Genomic DNA, 13604 nt, shown 5'->3' on the forward strand with positions numbered 1-13604 from the left:
CTCCAGGGACTTGACCCAGTGGGGGAGTGATGGTGGCAGAGATATCACACCATAGGAGAACGCGCAACCTGGCACCCCCCATAGTCTAAAGCAGCATCTATTGACTCCCTGGGTCTGAGACTTTGCGATACAACCCAGTAAAGGAGTAGTGGTGACTGAGATACCACAGACTCGAGATCCAGAGCACCTTATGTGAAGTCGTAGTGACCCAAGGGAAGAACCCAGAGAAGGCACAAACTCCTGAAATCATAGGAAAGAGGAATAACAATGGAGCAATGAATGCCCACAATCCCACAACATCAGAACCCGATAAAACAGAAATTCAGAGATTTCTAGAAGATCAAATCAGGAAAATAACTGTAGAAATAATAGAGGTGTTTCGAAAATAATTTAGAGAGAGCCCAAAAGAGATAAGGATGCAATCAATGAAGTAAAGGCCTCAATTCAAAGTACAAACAACCGACTAGACCACATGGAGAATAGAATCTCGCTCTTAGAAGATGATCACTCCAAAAATGAACGCATAGTTTCTAATCTAGAAAAAAATATTCGACAGCAGGAATCTGACATTGAAGAAATATGGGCCCATTTTAAGAGAGCTAACCTAAAAATAATTGGAATAGAGGAGGGAAAAGAAGGTGAAACCAAAGGGATCAACAATCTCTTCAAGGAAGGAATAGCAGAAAATTTTCCAAACATAGAGCAAGAGGTTGATACACAGGTCCAGGAAACTTATAGAACTCCCTTTAGAGAGGATCAGAGAAGAGGATCCCCATGCCACATAATTGTCAAAATGACCAATGTGGAAGCCAAGCAGAAAATCATAAAGGCAACAAAAACAAAGCACCAAGTGACATTCAGAGGCAAACCAATTAGAATCACTCCAGACTTCCCAAACCAAGTCATGAGAGCCAGAAGGGCTTGGAGTAACATATTCCAAACTCTGAAAGAAAACAACTTCCAGCCAAAAATTTCCTACCCAGCAAAACTTTCTATCAAATTAGATGGAGAAATAAGAAGCTTCCATGACAAACAGAAACTGAAGGAATTTATGTCTTCAAAACCAGCACTAGAGAAAATACTCAAAGAGATTAACTACACCAGAACCAGAGAAACAAGATTTTCCATCCAACAGACAACCAAGATTGGTTATCTGTGGAGATTCATTATTTATGTTAGTCTTTTACCTATCTCTAAATTGTATTGTTTGCCTTTATTGTTGTTAATTTTTAGAATGTCTAGTTGGAATATTAATATACCTTCAGATATAGCATTTGGAAATATTTTATCCCATTCTATCAGTAACTTTTAACTCTGTTTACATTGTCTTTGGATATACAATATTTTATTTTTTAGGGAGTTTGTATACCCTTTTGTTGCCTGTGCCATTGAAATCATATCCAAGAAATCACTGCCAATTTCAATGTTGTGAGGTTTTATGACCCAGATTTTCTTCTAAAAGTTTATAGTATTAAGATTTATTTTAGGTCTTTTATCTATTTTAAGTTAATATTTGTATATGGGATTAGGTAAGGGTCCAATTTTATTCTTTTTCATGTAATTATTATTTTTCAACAATATTTAGTTAAAAGATTATTATTTCCTCCACCAAATGTTTGTGGAAACCTTGTCAAAAATAACTTGACAATATATGGAAGAATGTATCTCAAGGCTTTTATTTAACTCCAATGGTTTATATATCTGCCTTTATAACAGTACTACACTGTTTCTATTATTGTAGCTTTATAAGGTTTGAAATTAGAAAATATATATCTTCTAGCTTTGTTTTTTTTTGAGATCGTTTTGGGTATCTAGAGTCCATATTACATATTAGGATAGATTTTTTTCTGAAAAATAAATATATAAATATATGATAGTTTCACCTAAAAAAAATATTCTCTCGTAAGAAAGAAAGCAAAAAGAAATATTGAAATGTTATCTTTAAGTTGTCAAAAGCTTGGTATCAGACAAATGAAACTGTTATGTGAGATTATCATTTTTAATTTTGGTAAATTGCTATAATACTAGATGTCAATCACTAAGCCAAGCATGGAAAGGAGGGATGGGGAGGGAATGGGGTGTGGATTGGGTAGGGGTAAATGGGTGATGTGTGCATGTAATGTCTACAAAAGTTTTTTGTATCCCACTATGATGTATGAATACAGTGCACCAATAAAAAATAAATAAATAAATAAATAAATAAATAAATAAATAAAAAGAAAAAAAAATAAAATGAAACCTCAAAATGGACCTTTTTGGTATATGGACTATATTGTGCTAAAGGCCATTGAGAACCAGCAGATACAAGCAAAGCTCTCAAGTAGAGCAAAAATTCCCTTTTGTAAAGGAAATTAACATTCATAAAGAAAATGTCTGTTTTTAGAGATGTTTCTAACCAGAAATAGGAGGGTTCTTAACAAATCTTATCAATGGAGAAAAGTTGAACTTGCTAGGGCATCTGTAATCCTAGTGACTTGGAGGCAGAGGCAGGAGAATCACAAATTCAAGGCCAGGCTGGACAACTCAGCAAGATTCCATCTCAAAAACTGCTGAGGGAGAAACTGGGGATGTAGGATCTAGAGCCCCTGGGTTCAATCCCCAATACATGAAGAAAACAAGGGAGGGAAACATGTACTTAAATCTGTATAACAAGATGGGAGTAGTGGCATACACCTGTAATCCCAGTACTTGGGAGGCTGAGGCAGAAGGATCACAGTTTCTAAGGCAACCTCAACAATTTTGCAAGACCCTATTTTAAAATAAAAAATAAAATACCAATTTGGGTGTTCAGCTTGGACACTGGGTTTAACTGCCAGTATCACACACACACAAACACACACACACACACACACACACACACACACACACACACAGACACGTCTGACAAAGAAGTCTTAGATGATCAAATAAGGGAATAGGAGGGGGAAGAGGGAAATTTCTTTATGCACATGATGTACATTCACAAACATAACAAAGTCAATCACTAAGCCAAACATGGGAAGGAGGGAGGGGAGAGAATGGGGTGGAAAGTAGGGAACAGCTAAATGAGTGTTGCATACATGTATGCTTGTATCATCTTGTACCCCATTAAGATGTATGACTGCAATGCACCAAAAAAGTTTTTAAAAAACTCTGTAAAACAAATTTTGTCAAAAAACTTTTTTTCTTCCTGGTTATCTTTTCATAAGTGCCACCCACCACATTTGGAGGCCCCGAAACCCCTTTCTTTTGTTTCATCAGCTTACGATGATATATAAAGCCAAGTTGTTGCAACCACATTGGTTTACTTGCCTGGGTACTTCCATGTGTAAATGTAACGTACATGCTAATAAATTTGTTTTTTATTGTTAATCATTGGCCATCTCATTTCCAAGGCCCCAAGTGTTGAATCTAAAATATGTATAGAAAGACATTTTCTCCTTTTCCTCCATTATTATAATCTCCACCTAGCATTGTGCCTGGCACCTTGTAGGTACTCAGTTAATATTTGTTCAATGGTCTAAGTTGGTATCCTCATCCATAAGTGGCCATGACCCTTTAATGCATGCTACTGTACCTTAGAGAATAGTTTTACATTATATTTATTAGATGAAAATGCTTTCACAAGCAGTATCACATTTAGTTATCACAAAACCTTTGTCAGGTATTATTTACCCAATATTCCAGAGGCAGATATCAAGGCTCAAAGTGACTAAATAGCATTTCTGATCCATTTGTGCCCCACAGAGGATCTCCATTCACAAGCCTAATCCTCCTCACATAATTGCTATGCAGCTGCTAAGAGATCAATATTAGCCTCATATATGATTTGTTTCCTTGTTTCCAGCCAGAAAGATTGCCTTTTGATTTTTATAGTTTTGCTGAAAGCAAAAATTAGGATTTGAATCACCTATTGAATTGTAGAGGATGAAAAATTCTTTTACCTCCTAGATTTTCTGCCTGGGGCTCTTTAAATTGGACTGACAAAAGACAAATTAACAAGAGAAAAATATCATGTTTATTAACATGTACATTACAAACATAACACAAGGGAGTACCCAGAGATGAGTTAATGCAAAGGTTTTGGTTAGAACTTGTATTTATATAGCACTTAAACAAAGAAAAATACAGTTTAAGGGAAGTGACAAGATAAAGACAAACACTTTGAGTCTCTAGGGGTAGTATGTTGTGAAAAAGCAAATATATGGGAAATAATGGATAAAGGCTACTTAGTAAAGTTTGTTACTTATATTCCTCTGGTGCTACCTCCAGACTTCTTAGAGTCTAAAGTTGTACATGGTGATTAACTTTTGTTTTTCCTGAGAAAGAGAGAAGAGACTACCTTTGTAAACTTATGTCATGCTATTAGGTATTTATATGTCATGCTATTAGGTAAATATACCTATTTATTCTCAATTGCCCTAAACTGAAAGTAATTCTTAAGCCAAAACTATATATTTTGGGGTGGTATATTCTACTACCTTATGTGATAAATATGAATTTTCTTTTAAAAAAGAAGATTGCTATATGTAGATGTCTTCCAAAGGCCCATATGAGTGTTAGAGATTCCTAAGGTGGCCCTATTGGGACAGAATGGAATCTTTGAGAAGTAGAAGTATGGCCTAGTGGAATGTCCTTAGTGTCATTGGAAATTATGAGACTCCAATTATCAGTCTCTCTCTCTCAGTCTCTCTCTGCTTACTGGCTCAATATGTAAATAATTTGCTCTGATGTTCATTCTTCACCATTGCTATCCAGCAGCTTCACCAGAGGTCCAAAGTAGCAGAGCTGCCCAACCTTGGAGTAGAACCTCCAGAATCATGAGACAAGATAAACCTCTCTTTACTAAATGAGTAGCCTTTCTGTAGTATTTCATTACAGTGGCGTGAAACTGACAAAAGGATCAAATATCAGAACAGAGATGTTGCATATTCCAAGAACAAGAGCAGTCCGAGTTAAGATGGGTCACATATCGGAGGCTTATCTCTTCTACTTATATAGTGTAGTTACATCTTCTGGAGCACATGTTTAATCAAAATGGTGTTTAGAGGCCACGCCTCATTGCTGAGATGGCACAGAATCTGTTATCTCCATCTCTACTAATTTCAAAGAGAGAATTTGTTTGAGGTTGCTTTGTGGTTCCTGCACAAGCTCTTACTCAATAAATCCTTATATTAGTCATCTATTGCTAACAAACAAATTACCCCAAATTTTAGCTATATAAAACAATAAATATTTATTATGAGTTAGAAATCCAGAAGCAGTTTGACTTTGATCTTGTGGTTGTGGCTCAGGGTATCTCATGAGAATACAGTTATCTCAATGCTAGAGAATCTAATTTCAAGCTCATATATATGGATTTTTGCAGGACTCAGTATTTCACTGGCCATTGACTAGAGACCTCAGCTCTCTGCCATATGGGTATCTCCATACCTGATTGCTTATCCTCACAACATGGCTAATGACTTCCTTAAGAGCAACTGATCCAAGATAGATAAATAATTGAAGTTTAAAGCCATAATCTTTTGTAACCAAATCTTAAAAGTACCATTAATTCTGCTACATTCTATTGGGTACACCCTAAATAAACTTCATAGTGTATTAGAGAAAATTATACATGGCAAATGGTTACCACAAGCCTCTTATCATCTTAAGCAAGTGACAAAGTTGTCTCTCTGAACTAACACTATCTAGATAAGAAGAAAGGCTAAAGTCAAACTATTGAGAAACCTCTAGTAGAATTTGGAGTTGACTACTATTGCTGCAACATCCATTTAAGTTTTGACGACCATATGATATATAAAATTAGAGATGTTTATGAGATTAGCTATGGTATGGTATCTAAAGATAAAATTGAAAATTACTTCATTAGTTTCCCCTATTATGAAGATATGCTTACCTTAGTAGAGGATAGGTTGGGGAACCAAAGGGATAAAGGCAGAGTTGTAATGCATAAATGCATGTGTCATGTACCTATATCAGTAGGTGTACTTCCATGATAAATATTTGAATACAATTTTATAGATTATTTTACCGGGAAATGACATTTGAACAATGTTTAAATATTACTACTATGCTATTTTATTGTACTTGTATTACCACATCCAGTTAAATGTAACTTGAAGTATCCATATGAGTTAGGACTAAATATCAATTTAGAAGGTTTAGATAAGTTCTATTCCCTGTACTTTCCCTTGCTTGAAATTCTTTCCTCCCTCCCAATTCTAGAGTCTTTTTCCCTCTATTGAAAGCTTATTCATGTTACCTTTTCTATGATTTTATTGATTTCTTGAAATCAAAACTAATTATTACTGCTTTTCAGCTCTTATTTATACATATATTATAATACTTACACAGATAAACATAAATCAGATTCTAACAGATGGAACATTCATTCAGAAAGGGTAAGTAACACATCTTTTTTCCTGAGCATTCAGCAGACTCCTTGAATATAGTAAATTACTACAGAAACAAACTTATTCTGAGAGCTTGTTCATTAACAAGACTCCCTACAGGGAAAAGTAATGCAGGCTGGAATAAAGACTAAAGCATTTGATGTGTTAGAAAACATATATATTTTACATACCTGGCATTATAGTTAAGGTCTACAGTGTCCCCCAAAGCTCATGTGTTGAAAGCATGTACCCAGTGTATCAAGGTTTAGAGGTGGGACATGGCCAGAGGGGATGTGTCCTTCATAGCAGGGTCTTAGGGACTATAAATGTCTCCAGTGTACCAGTATTGGGAAGAGGTTTCAAAATGTATTAATGACCAGTATTGGGAAAGATTTCCAATTTTAAAATATGTCTTTGGTAGTAAAGAAAGCCAAGAGTTTCAGGAAAAGGGCCTTTTTACATTTCTAAAGAGAGGCAAACTTCCTCAAGGATGTGATGAAATCCCAGATTCTGGATAGGCAACTTAACACATTTTGGTAATGTAACAAAAGGTGTGAGGGTTTGTGGAGACAGAGCTGCCCCTCTCCCAAGCTCCAGAGGGGGCGATCTGGCTGGAGACAGGGCAAGATATTTACATAACAAATGACCTGCCACAGATCTGGTTTGGGCAGTATAAAGAGACTTTGGGTTCAGGAATCTTTGGTGGTGAATTCATTCGAACCACCTCCCCATGCCCGAGTGGCATGGGGCTGTAACTGTCTTCTGTATTCTATATTTTTAATAAACTCCTTTAAATCTTCAGCAAGAGTCCAGGCTAATGAATATTTATCCTTAGCTCAGGACAAGAACCCTCAGTTTTCTTGAGGGAAATTGTATCAAGGGGTCTAAAAAAGGTCCCTGGGGACTAATCCGCTAAATGGTAATGGTCACCCCCAAACAGTAACATTCATCTTTCACCATAACATCTTTAATTGTAACATCCAGGACTCTTCCTCATTCTCTCTACCTCCAGGGATTGGATCACTGCAACCAGGACTGAGTGCAATTTTTCTTTTCCATGTGTCCTGCTATCCTGGTTTCTGTCTTGGAGCTGGCCCACCATGAACTAAACCTCTAAAACTATTAGCCAAATAATGCTTTTCTCATCCTAGTTGTGTTTGTCAGGTATTTTAGGCACAGAGACAAAAAAGAAGCCTGACTAAAGCACATGGTATCCAAATATGCAGTGATTTAATAATAATCATGCCAAGTGACTCCTAGTGTTTCATATTTGTCAATATCAGAATATTATTTCTAAACAAAATCTATTAGGTATAATATTCTGCATACTTTAACAAGAAACTCAGTATGTGTATTCAATGTCTAATATATCCAATATTTGCCAACCTGCTAGAAAATTTTAAAATTAAAAATTATATAAAAATTCAAAATGTTTGTACTATAGCAAATGGTAATAAAAAAAGAGCTTCTTTCCAAATTTTTTGTCAGGATTGAAGAGATACCTTGAATAAAACATTTTTCCATATTCAAAATACAATAAAAGGTAACAGATTTGTTCCATATTTCTTAGGGGCAAACATTCTATTTTTTTCTTCCATATATTTCCCCCTCTGGCTGGCTACCTATGGACATAGAACCTCTGAATCTCTGTAAGTAGCAGAGAAACAACACAATGAGGAAGAAGGGTTTTTTAGCACTTTAGATAACAAATCCTGGCAATGTTTACCTATTTGTGTTATCTAGAGGATTGTTATTTGTGGTTCCTGCTGTTTTGCAAAAGAAAAAGAAAAAATTAGCTCTCCCTCTCCCAGGGCTTTGGAAACAAAAGAGTTATATTTTCCTAACAGGGATTTGGCAGAAATAACAAAGCCTCTATTAAATTGCATATGGCCCCCCAAGCAGCCATAGGTTTCAAAATGTGTGTTCTATGGATTTAGTCTAAATCAGAAGAGTCTCAGCTTGAGTGGTATCTGCACTTGACAGAAATGAACCAAAAAAGCTGAGAAATAAAACAGGGAATTGGGAACTACCCTAATAAATTGGGTCTAAGTTTGAACTAGTGAATACCAGGCACTGAACCATATGTTTAGCAAAAAAGGTAGAGCTGTTATATCCATTTGAAGAGGAATACAGCAGATAAGAAGTATAGAAATGAAATAATAGTTTGGAAATTGTTCCCAAAAGTACATATTACATCTACAAATCAGACTGTTAAAAGATGAATAAAACTAAAATCCTAAGAGGGAAGACTTTAAAACAAGAAGTGTCAATCAGAAATAAATTTGGAAACATAAAAATCACAATTCTTTAAACCTTGTGAAGAGCTTACTCAGAACTACTGATGGTCTCTAGAGGAACTAAAATTCCTGAAGCATTTAAATCTAGAAGTTGTGAGCTCATGGAAATCAGAACCAGCTACAAGTACACTAAAAAATCTCACCAGATGGTTGTAGTGCTGGAAGGAATGTCTTCTCTGACCCCTGAAGGTTCAATAATTGAGTCTACTGAAATAAACTGACAGTACAAATTACCAAAAAGGTATATACATTTATTATATGCATGGGGATATCTCAGGAATGTAAGTACCCAATACCCTGGTAAGATTTATGGATTTATATATTTTCTTAATAGGGGAAATGAAATGAAGGAAATGTATCCAAATTAGAATGAATAAATGACTTTTAGGGGAAATAGGTCATAAAAACAGAAAATAACCTAGAACAAAGTTCTTCTAAGCTTCTGGATGTGGTGTCAAATCTTCTTCAAGCCAGGCGTGGTGGCGCACGCTTGTAATCCCAGCATTTGGGAGGCCAAGACCAAAGGATCACGGTTCACAGACAGCCTCAGCTACTTAGTGAGGCCCTCTGCAACTCAGTGCGACCCAGTTTCAAAATAAAGAATAAAAAATAGGGCAGGGTGTGTAGCTTGGAGTTCGAATGCCCTGGTTTCCATCCCCTGACCCGCAAAAAAAAAAAAAAAAAAAAAAAGTAGGAGATGAAAGATGCCAGAAAAAAAGGGCTAATAGCTCTTCCTAAAGCAGCTGAGAGAGGTGGAAACTGACACGGCGAAGTGAGACCCTTTGCAACTCAGTGAGACCCGGTTTCAAAATAAAGAATAAGGGTGGGAGTGTAGCTCGGAGGTCGAATGCCCCTGAGTTCCATCCCCAGACCTAAAAAAAAAAAAAAAAATCTTCTTCACCCTGAGTTAATCTTCTGGAGGATTTGGCCTTTAGATAGAGAGGGAAATTTCAAAGAAAGACGACCTTTCCTGCATTTAAAGAAACAAAGAGAAGTGAGAAATGGATGGCAGGGAGGTCAGAAAGGCCTCCCTTCTCTGTTGACAGATTGCTTTTCTTTAGCTCAAAGTTCTTAGTGTGTCACAATGCCATGCTTTATGATGGCATTTTCTGAACCCCAACAAAATGTTGCTGAATTGTATGATGTGGAAAACATCAAAAGGATACATATCTAAATTAAAATTAAAAGTTATGGGTGTTGCCAGGCATGGTGGTGCACACTTGTAACCCCAGCATTTGGGAGGCTGAGACCGGAGGACCGGAGGATCGTGGTTCGTGGACAGCCCTGGCTACTTACTGGGGCCCCTTGCAACTCAGTGAGACCCGGTTTCTAAATAAAGAATAAAAAATAGGGCTGGGGATGTAGCTCGGAGGTAGAACGCACCTGGGTTCCATCAGCAGACCCCCCCCCCCACAAAACATTATGGGTGTTATCTCTCTGAATTTAAAAGTTTTACTGCATTAACCTTCGGTCTTATAAAGCACAATAAACTTTAAATTATTTAACGCTCTGATTCAAGGAATATGTAGAAATAACCAAAAGTTTTCCTTAGAGTATGAATGTAACCATGTGGACCAACAAAAAATTAATGCTTCAAAATTACAACCTTCTCTCAATAATGGCTTTTTCCTATCATTTTCCTCTGGCCCATGACCTAGCCTCCCATCTAGTTTCATCTACCAAATACTTTTCCTTCTAGTTTCATCTCTATCCATTTAATCTCTTCATTCTCAGGTCTATTTACAGTTTACAAGACTCTCTTCCATTCCTTCTTTTTGTACCTCCTAAGAACAAATTCCAATGCATCTGTATATATTTTTCTATAATATTTCTTGACCAAAAAATCACAGCACCCAAGAAAATATCTCTATGAAAATCTATCTATCTACTTTATCTCTTACACCAAAGATATATATCAATAATCCCAGATACTTGAGAAAATGAGACAGGAGGATCACATGTTCAAAGCCAGTTTAGACAATTTAGTGAGATTCTGTCTCAAAATAAAAAAATAAATACTTAAAAGGGGCTAGGGATGCAGCTCAGTGTTAGAGCTCCCCTAGGTTCATTTTCCAGTAATGCCCCACCTCAAAAAAATTCCTGAATAATTCTAAAACCAAAAAGAGAATAAAATATCAAGATCAAGAACTAGAAGTGGTAGGAGGAAAAATAGGAATAGATAGAGAGAGAGAGTTAACTAAACAAAACTATTCCAAATACACAAAGTAAAATACTAATACTATCAGACTAAATTTAAAAGGCACATAGAAATACAAAAAAGTTGCTTCTTATAAGAGACATGTGTAAAATATGTGTATCAAAAATTTTAAAGAAAAAGATGACAAAATTTGTACTGAAACATTATTAGAGATAAAGTAGAATAGTTCACATTTAAAAGATCAAACCATTAAGATATAATAACATGGGTATACACTAAATAACATAGCCTTAAAATATACAAAGCAAACATTAACAGAGAAACAAGAAATGATGAACAATTTAAAACCAACAATTGGAAATTTTAACATGTCTATATTAGTAGGTAGAACAAGTAAAATCAAATCAGTAAGGATATAGAGGATTTGAAGCATAAAATTTTAAAAATTGACTTAGTTGATATATGTTGATACATGTCACATACAAAAACAGCCAACATAACTTAATGGTAAGGGGATAAAAGTTTTCCCCTCAAGATCAGAAACAAAACAGGGATATGCCTTGTCACCATCTCTATTCAAAACTCAACCAGAGATTTTTCCTAGGAGAGTTATGTAAGAAAAATAAATAAAAAGCATCCAGAGTAGAAAGAAAAAAGTTTAACTATCTCTATTAACACATAATATGATCTTGTATATTGAAAACACTTAGTAATCCACACACATACATAAACACAAAAATCACAGCTGATAAATAAGTTCAACAAGATTGCAAGATACATTATCCATATATAAAAATAAATGGTATGGTGTTTCTGTATACCAGCCATGGACAAGTGAAAAAAATGAAATAAAACAATTTCCTCTATGACAAAATTAAAAATGATATATTCATTAATAAATTTAACAAAAGTCAAAATCTTGAACACTGAATACAACAGAACATCATTGAAAGTAATTTAAAAGACCTAAAAATATGAAAATACTTGTTGATTAGAAGATATATTTATAATGAGGGGGATAATGAGGATGGAATCCAGGGACATTCTACCTCTAAGCTACACACCCAGACCTAATTTTTATTCTTTATTTTTGACTGAGTTGCACTGAGTTGCAAGGGGCCTCACTAAGTAGCTGAGGCTATCTGCGAACCACTATCCTCCTATCTCTGCCTCCAAAATGCTGGGATTATAAGCATGTGCCACCATGCCCAACTAGAAGATTTATATTTTTAAGATGATAATGATCCCCAAATTAACCTACTTATTCAATGAAATTCCTGTAAAAATCCCAATGGCTTTTTGTAGTCATTGACAAGCTGATTCTAAAATGCACATAGAAATTAAAAGGATCCCAAATAGCCAAAACTGAAAAAGAATAGAGGTGAATGACTTCTTAAAATGGTTTGGATTTGAAATGTCCCTAGCCCTCATAGAAACAAGGTAGCAATATAGGAAGTGGGGCTTGGTTGCTAAAGAGAGGTCTCTGCAGATGTGGTCTTGGGGATTATATAGCCTTTCTCCTCCCCTGCTTGCTTTCTACATCCACCCCCATGATGTGAGAAGGAGAGCCCTTGCTCTCTCACTCTCTCTGCTTCCTGCCACCATGCCCTGAGCTTCATAGACCTCAGCCTCTCATGGACTGAACCCTGAATCTCCAAGAAACTGAGCAAATAAATCTCCCTTCCTCTAAGTTGTGTGGTCAGACATTTTTGTCATTTTGGGTTAAAGCAATGAGAAAGTTGACTAAGACACTTTCTAATTTCAAAACTTATTACAAAGGTATCATATCAAGATCATAATTTATTGTTGTATGGATGATATATAGATCAATGGAATAGAATTCAGAGTCCAAAAATAAATTTTTACAATTATGGTTAATTGATCTTTGAAAATGGTGTCAAGACAATTCAATGGGGGGAAGAATAGGCTTTTCTATATACTGTTGAAATAACTGGGTATCCCATGCAAAAAAAAAAAAAAAGTTTGATTCCTACCTCATACCCTGTAGAGAAATAAACTAAGATATATCAAAGGTCAATTATAAAAACTAAAACAAAACTCTTAGAAGGAAATATAGGTATGAATCTCCATAACCTTAGATTAGGCAATGATTTATTAGATTTGACACCAAATGTACAACAGCAACAGCAACAACAAAGATAGATAAAATGGATTTTGTTAAAATAACGTGTTCCTCAGAGAATTATATCAAGGGCTGGAGTTATAGATCAGTGGTAGAGTCCCTGACTAGCATAAACAAGGCTATGAATTCAGTTCCTAGCACTGGAAAAACAAAGAGAATTTCATTGATAGAATGGGAAAAATATTTTCAAATCATATATTTAAAAAGGACTTATTTCCAAAATATATAAAATGCAGTCTTTAACTAATGGAATAAGTACCTACAGTACCATGGAGATTCTTTCACTGGAGTTGTTTTTCAAAACAAACAAGCACTGGCCAGGCATGGTTGCGCACGCTTGTAATCCCTGTGCTTGGGAGGCAGAGACAGGAGGATCATGCAGGTTCAAAGCCAGCTGTGCTGGTTTAAGAGACCCTGTTTCCAAATAAAAAAGTATAAAATAGGTCTGGGAGTGTAGCCTGGAGGTAGAAGGGTTTCCAGGAATCCCAGTACCATCAAAAAATAAAAATAAAAAATGCAAGCACTGGACATGGTTCCAGTAGCCTGAGGGAGAGTATGTCCTATGCTTCAGAAAATTTGCTGTTTTTATTTTAACAGATAAGGTCAGATAAAGGAAAGTATTTCATGACCTT

The sequence above is a fragment of the Muscardinus avellanarius genome (assembly GCF_963383645.1).
Source record: "Muscardinus avellanarius genome assembly, chromosome: X".
NCBI lineage: Eukaryota > Metazoa > Chordata > Mammalia > Rodentia > Gliridae > Muscardinus > Muscardinus avellanarius.